Source organism: Grampus griseus, assembly GCF_964374135.1.
Source record: "Grampus griseus genome assembly, chromosome: 12".
NCBI classification, from domain to species: domain Eukaryota; kingdom Metazoa; phylum Chordata; class Mammalia; order Artiodactyla; family Delphinidae; genus Grampus; species Grampus griseus.
The window spans coordinates 11158985-11164984 of NC_139006.1; positions in this window are offsets into that span (position 1 = coordinate 11158985).

A 6000-nucleotide genomic window follows, 5' to 3' on the forward strand; every position below is an offset into this window, starting at 1 on the left:
AAAATTTAAAAAAATAAATTGGATCACAGTGATTAAAGCCATAAATAAATGAATAAAAACCATGAGAAAAGAACGACTCTTAAAATAGATAAGGTACTTTTAAAAAAGAAAGTAGGGTGCCTGTATTTTGGTAAGCGATCTTTCTCTTTTTTTATCACTGTCAGTGGAACCAAATATTCAACATGAGACTGTACCTACGCATTTGTGTATTAACTAGAAGCAGTAAAATTTCCCCGTGAGTCATTCTTCATCACCCTTGCAGCAAACATTTATTGACAACTGCAGTGGGCCACCAACTGTGCTATGCCTTGGAGGTACAGCAGGTAAAGGAGAAAGACCCTCAAGTGGATGAGAGAGAAGGGCAGGCAACACAGACGCTGAGTAAGTTAATGACTAGTGTGATGCACGTCCCCAGGGTGAAAGAGAGTGAAGGGAGACCCCAGGCTGGGAGGAGCCAGGAAGGACCCTGAGGAAGTGATGTTTCAGCAGAAACTGAAGAATGAGTAAAATTTACCCAGATCCAGACAGGCTTGTGCAGTGGAGAGTCTGCAAGAAGACCACTAAGGCGGAATGAAGAAAGCCCATGGGGGTGTGGAATGTGTGTGTAGACCGTCACCACTCAAGGCTGATTCTGGACGAGGGGCCAGCTTCTGAAAATCTCCACGCTAGGCCAGGCAGTTGGGATTTGGATTTATCCTGCAGGGCCTTGGGGAAATTTGGGAGAGGAGAGATCATCAAACTCATGCTTTGGAAAGATCACTCTGGGGACGAGGTGCCCAATGGTTTAGTAAAAGGTAGAGCTGTCATTCCTCAAGGTTGTAACCAGGACTTGAGCTGCAAAAGGAAGTTCCTATCCTGCAAGTTTGGGGAGGGGGGAACACTTGAAACAATTTTAACGAGCATCAATAGGGAAATGAAACAGTTAAGAGGAAGTGAGCTTGGCAATATATCTATTGTGCCTTCCTAAATGGAAAAGCAAGCATAAGAATAATCTGCAGACCATGCTCCCATTTTTTCAAAAAGGGAAACAAAACCTAAAACTGCCCCTGTACTTGTGTGCATAGTAAAAATATATATTAATGTGAAAAATAGTCTGAAAGAGCTACCAGCCTCCTCTTCTGGTGTTTCTGGTTTCTATCCTCGATAGGTGGGGGAAAACAATAACAATGATATCTCCTTTTTTCACATTCACCGCTAATTGTCTAAATTGATGAAAAGAGAGAAAAACTTAAAATTACTCCTAGGTCACTATCATGATCCCCTCACTGGAAAGTGAGCTCCCCGGAAGTAAACAACGTGTTCTATTTATCTTTGAATTTCTGCAGTGGGCAGCACATAAATGCCCAATAAAAGTGTATCGGAGGGTTTCCCTGGTGGCACAGTGGTTAAGAATCCGCCTGCCAATGCAGGGGACACGGGTTTGAGCCCTGGTCCGGGAAGATCCCACATGCTGTGCAGCAACTAAGCCTGTGCCCCGCAACTACTGAGCCTGTGCTCTAGAGCCCGTGAGCTACAACTACTGAGCCCGCGTGCCACAACTACTGAAGCCCATGTGCCTAGAGCCTGTGCTCTGCAACAAGAGAAGACACCGCAATGAGAAGCCCGTGCACTGCAGCGAAGAGTAGCCCCCGCTCGCCGCAACTAGAGAAAGCCCGCGCGCAGCAACAAAGAACCAAAGCAGCCAAAAGTAAATAAATAAAATAAATAAATTATTTTTTTAAAAAAAGTGTATTGGGGACTTCCCTGGTGGTCCAGTGGTGAAGACTGTGTGCTTCCACTGCAGGGGGTGCAGGTTCGGTCCCTGGTTGTGGAACTAAAATCCCACATGCCGCGAGGTGTGGCCAAAACACACAAACCCCGCCCCCCCAAAAGTGTATTGGATGCAAGAAGGAGAATATGGGAATTGGGAATGCCCTAAAAGTTATGAGGAAACCAGCAAGAGATGACTTTTTTGGGAATTAAATTCAACAAATATTTATTGAGCCCTTGTCGTGTGCCACCCTGAGCTGGCACATAGGGTGAAGAGAGGCAGTTGTGTTTAGCAACCTAAAGACCTAAATTAGCAACAAGCAAAGAAGGATTAGAGAGACATGGTCAAGGGCACAAGCTTTGGAGTCAGGCAGACCCGGATTTGAATAAGGAGTCTTCCACTCACCGGCTGTTTGACCAGAGGCGAATAGCTCAATCTTTTTGGGCCTCTCGCTCATCTGCAAAATAAGGATTGTAAAAATAGTGCCTGCCTCAGAGAACCGTTGAGAGAAATAAATGAGATAATCATGTCAGGCACTTACCACAGTGCTTGGGATAGAGTAAGCTCTCCGTCCACGCGAGGTGTTACTGTACACAAATGTAGGCATCAAGTTCATTGTATCTGTTTGGTGTTAATCTCACCAGCTACTCTAGAATATCCGTCTCTTTGGTGACTTTGGTAGGCAGGATAATGGCCTCCCAAAGATGTCCACTTCCTAATCCCCGGAACCTGTGACTATGTTACCTGACATGGCAAGCGGGACTTCACAGATATGATTAAATTAAGGATCTTGCGATGCGGAGATTATACTAGATTATCCCAGTGGGCCCAGTGTAATCACAAGAGTCCTTATAAGTGAGAGAGGGAGGCAGAGGAGTTAGAGAAGGATGTGACAATGGAAGCAGAGGGCAGAGTGATGTGATTGCTGGCCGGGGGCCACAAGCCAAGAATTGTGGGCAGTCTTTAGCAGGCAGAAAAGTCAAGGAAATGTATTCTCCTCTAGAATCTCCAGAAGGAGCAAAACCCTGCCAACACCTTCACTAGCTCAGCAAGATATTTTTGAACTTGCAGTCTTCTGAACTGTAAGATAATAAATTTGTGTTGTTTTTAGCCACTATGTTCTTGCTAATTTGTTATAGCAGCCATAGCAGACTCATACAGTAAGGATGGGCCCTGGAGATGGTCCAGACCCTCTTCAAGGAAGGACTTGCTGTCCAGCTGCTGGGAGCATGACCTGGAGACAGACTCTGCTTGTCAGCTTCTTTGGGATCAGCCTCAGCTACAGAGAGCCGCCTCTTCCAACTTCATGTCCTTTCTGGGGGAGCTCACACGTAGTAATTGAAGAAGGCAGGGATGAGAGAAACTATCCTTGAGGAGTGAGGTTAGAACAGTATTTTTGGGCATGCAGAGACTTGAAAAAAATTGCCTCCCATTTACCCTCTTTTCGTAAGCTTTTGGAAATGTGTTCCAACAAAATGATAGAGTAAAGTGAGAACGAGAAGGACAAGACTCCAGGGAAGGGGAGATTTTAAATGGGCGAAAATAAAGGGAATTCCAAGGACAATGGCCAAGAGATGATTCAAAATGACAGCTGTGTAGCAGTCCCCAAAGAGCAACTTGTCCAGATTGGAGCAAGAAAACAGACTCTGGGAGGAGGTCTCTGGGAAATAGATGAAACTGATTCTTTGAATGTAGAGAACATTTTGTTGATAGGCCTATGGCAGAGATGTCAGAGCACTTGGAGAATTACTTAGAAACAAAAGTAAGAAAACCAGAGACATAAAAAAACCAAGTTAGTTATTAATTCTAGGAAAAGCAAAGAGTCGTATAGGAAAGGAGGCATAGTCAGAGTGCATGTACTTGGTTTGGCAGTAAACAATATTTGTGTGGTTGTAAGAAAAACCTAACGCAAACATTTTCCACTCTCAAAGTGCTATGTAATGATGTCGGAGAGATAGGAGGAGGGTAATGGGGAGTGATGTTCATGTGGGAGAAATGAGCCAATAAACATTCTAAACTTGATAAATCAAGAAATGTCAGTATAAGTTTCTCATTGAGAAGGGTGGTAGTAAGTACCAGGGGAAAAGATATAAGGGTTGAAGGTGGTTGCCTTTAACGAACAGGACCTGAAAGGTGAGATGGGGAAGGGTAGGATAGAGGGGTCTTTTAAATTAAGTGCCGTTCAAGTGTATTATTTCGTTTTTTTCTTTTTTTGGTTTTTTTTGGCTGCACCGCGTGGCCAGTGGGATCTTAGTTCCCCGACCAGGGATCAAACCCACGCCCCCTGTAGTGGAAGCGCCGATTCTTAACCACTGGACCACCTGGGAAGACCCTCAACTATATTATTTTGAATAAATCATATAATACTTCGAAGAAGTGATATGTACTATCATATATTTGACTACAATAATAAGTAAGTGAATGATATATATATATTTTTTGCGGTATGCTGGCCTCTCACTGTTGTGGCCTCTCCCGTTGCGGAGCACAGGCTCCGGACGCGCAGTCTCAGCGGCCATGGCTCACGGGCCCAGCCGCTCCGCGGCATGTGGGATCTTCCCGGACCAGGGCATGAACCTGCGTCCCCTGCATCGGCAGGCGGACTCTCAACCACTGCGCCACCAGGGAAGCCCATGAATGATATTTTGAAATGTAAAAAATTAATTAAAACTTGCTTTGGTGCACTCTTAGGAACAATTAGAATTGTCTCATGAAACTGAAGGCTTGGCAAAGTATTCTCAGCATAGGGGTCAAGCACATAGACTTTGGTTTTTTGTTGTCTTTTTAAATTTTTATGGGAGTATAGTTGATTTACCATGTTGTGTTAGTTTCTACTGTACAGCAAAGTGAATCAGTTATACATATAAATATGTCCACTCTTTTTTAGATTCTTTTACCATATAGGTTATTACGGAGTACTGAATAGAGTTCCCTATGCTGTACAGTAGGTCTTTATTAGTTATCTATTTTATTTTTTTTGTTTTTTTTGTTTTTGCGGTACGCGGGCCTCTCACTGTTGTGGCCTCTCCTGTTGCGGAGCACAGGCTCCGGACGCGCAGGCTCAGCGGCCATGTCTCACAGGCCCAGCCACTCCGGCAGCATGTGGGATCCTCCCGGACCGGGACACGAACTCGTGTCCCCTGCATTGGCAGGTGGACTCTCAACCACTGCGCCACCAGGGAAGCCCTAGTTATCTATTTTATATATAATAGTGTGTATATGTCATCCCAGTCTCCCAGTTTATTCCTCCCCCCTCTCTTTCCCCCTGGTAACCATAAGTTTGTTTTCTACCTCTGAAGTACATAGACTTTGGAGTCTGACAGTCACTTTTTAGCCTCAGCTCTGCCATGTGCTGTGTGACCTTGGACAAATCACTTAACTTCCCTGAGCCTTGGTTTTTCTTGGCTACAGAATGGGGATATCAATAATATCCAAGTCACATTAATGATTTGAGAATTAAATGAGACAAAAATAAGAACAATAATAACTAAGGAACTGTGCTAACCACTTTATACATGTTATCTCATTGAATCTTTATGACTTGCAAAATTTGTGAAGGGCATCATATCACAACGTCTAATTGTATAATTATTTTTTTTAATTAATTAATTTTTATTTTTATGTTTTTGGCTGCGTTGGGCCTTCATTGCTGCACGTGGGCTTTCTCTAGTTGCGGCGAGCAGGGGCTACTCTTCATTGCAGTGCGCGGACTTCTCATTGTGGTGGTTCCTCTTGTTGCAGAGCATGGGCTCTGGGCGCGCAGGCTTCAGTAGTTGTGGCGCACAGGCTCAGTAGTTGTGGCAGGCAGGCTCTAGAGCACAGGCTCGGTAGTTGTGGCACATGGGCTTAGCTGCTCCTTGGCATGTGGGATCTTCCCGAACCAGGGCTCAAACCTGTGTCCCCTGCATTGGCAGGCAGATTCTTAACCACTGTGCCACTAGGGAAGCCCAAATTGTGTAATTATTAATTGTTAAATGTTAGCAGTTTTCTGTTAGTATTTCAATGGGAATGAAGATGAATAGGAGATACAAAATGAAAAAAAGATAAACTCAGTAGCATTCTGCTTATTTTGAGACCAGATTTGCACTGTCCTCTGTCCTCCCATTACCCATAGTCTTGAACATGAAATAAAAAGAAAAATGTCCCCAGGGCATCAAAGTTCTGTTCAAAAGTATACCTTTTTGGTTTAGCACTGCATTCTTTTTTTAAATTGTGGTGAAATATACTTAACATAAAGTTTACCATTTTAA